Here is a 2,187-nt window from a genome sequence, read left to right on the forward strand (position 1 = left end):
GAAGTCCAATGTTTGTAAGACGATATTTTATTTCTGTTCCAGGAAAGGAAAAATTTAGAAAATACTTCAAGGCGACGCTACTGAAATATGTCACCCAAACTAACAAAACGAACGCGACTCGCACCACTTGAAGCCCTGCATTTAGGATGTGTCCTGCCTGCAGGAGGTTCTGGCACACTGCCGACATAATTCCTTTCTGGGACCCATATCCCAAGTGGAACTAAACCCAAACAATAACCGTGGCTATGATTAGTGTTGCATACGACGCGGGCGCTGGAAAATTTGTTTTCCTAATAGTGTTCATTCTGTATCCTGAGTCCTGGCGCCTATGCCCCTCCCTCGCGTTTTTCTTGTCGTCAACGCTGCATAATTAGACACCCCAACCATATCTTCCGCATTTAGGGTGCGTATAATAGGCTGTCGGCATTTTGGGATATTTATTTTTGTTCTTGGCACAGCGGGATATACTGCGGCTTCTGCCGCTGTTCGTGGTAAAGGGACACAGAGGTTCTTTTATAAAAGATAATTATCAGCCGTATTGTTATGGTTGCTATAAGTAGCACTGGCTCAGATAAATAACTGCCTACTGACAAAATTAAGCTAGCAATAAAAGACGCCCTAAAATCTAAAAAATTTTAAAGCTTTTATATTGACATTACCATAAAATTCGTCATTTTAGGGAGGTGGTAAATTTTCCCTTTTGTATTCAAATTGGTTGCATGTTTTTTTTTAGATTACTGAACCTGTTCAACTTATTGAAATTACTTAATATCTAAACATTTTAACATATATGTAAATTTTTGACGATCGAACATAAGCTAACATAAAACATCAAAATTATATTCTTTTTCTTCTTAATTGTTACGTTTATTTTGTCTTAACTATATTGTATTGTGTGTATGAGTGTGTGAATAATAACGATTTCTAACGTTGAAAAGGTTTCTTATTGGAGATAACACAAAGCTTGTGGTTTTAGCACTGCAGTTCCATAGGACGACTATATCATATAGCACACATAGGAACAATCGGAAAAAAAACTAAAAAAATATAACTTGGTTGATTTTAATTTTTAAGTATTGAAGTCGTTTTGTAGTAACTGCAAGGGTATATAAACTTCGGCTTGCCAAAGCTTGCTTCCTTTCTTGTTCTGTATATAATTCCTTGATCTTAAGTCCGGGCCTAATTTAATTTAAGCCCCTTGACATTCATCTCGATTGAGAATGCTTTCTTAATTCACTTTCTCCTTTTAAGCTTAAACTCTTTTGGTGCTGACCAATTTCTGTTTGTCTATTGGGGGTGCGTTTCGTTTGTTGTTTAACTGTTAACTGATATGTCCACTCCATTTAGTTGGCCACAATACGAGTCCACTTCAAAGCATTCACTGGGCGGAAACCCCTTCGTGGCAGAGTTCTCCGCAGGCATGCCACTTACTGCTGACCGACAATCGCCTCTATTCCGCAACTTTCCACTCAATTTTGCCGGAACCCGCACAAAAGCTATGTCCTCTTTTGAGGACCAGCCGACAACGGCGGCCCAATCAGCAAGAAGTTCTGACAAAAACCAGGGAACACAAAGCCCTGGAATCGCTTAGAGGTCCTGACAGCTGTTCGCGGCTTCTGTTGGGGTGTCCAGACTCCGCTGATAAGGATATGATGCCCATTTTTCCATTTCTCATTTCTCGGCAGTTCCTTTAACGGCCTCAAGTGCAATTTTCAATCATGCAATTTCCCTTTTTCCAGCTGAGACCCCAGAACAGACCGTAAGCGTGCGAGGATGTGTGGCCTGATGGCCATATGCGTGTCCTTTATCCTCCTCCTGCCATCGACGCTCGAGGTCCTGTCAGTTCGCTCTGTGTCACTCATTCATGAGGCCATCTGAAGGCTTTTCATTAAAAATCGTTTAATCCACGCTATCATTTTCCCCTGCGCTTCCAAGTATTTCCACCACACCACCCCACCCACGTTTTCTGCTCGTTACCCTACTCTTGCCAATTGCTCATTGATGCAAACGTCATTTGATTGTCGTCATTGTTGCACTGACAAGGACAGGCGTCGTCGTCATCGCAATCGTCATCGACAGCAGTGTTTTCTGGGAGCGGGTTGGTTATGGAAGAAAGTTGCCTCTGCGATTTGTTTTTTATGTTTCATATCCCGTCACGCCTCCAGCCCACCGCCCACTGAGTTGCCC

The sequence above is a fragment of the Drosophila rhopaloa genome, unplaced genomic scaffold (genome assembly GCF_018152115.1).
Source record: "Drosophila rhopaloa isolate 14029-0021.01 unplaced genomic scaffold, ASM1815211v1 contig_2, whole genome shotgun sequence".
In the NCBI taxonomy this organism is placed as follows: domain Eukaryota; kingdom Metazoa; phylum Arthropoda; class Insecta; order Diptera; family Drosophilidae; genus Drosophila; species Drosophila rhopaloa.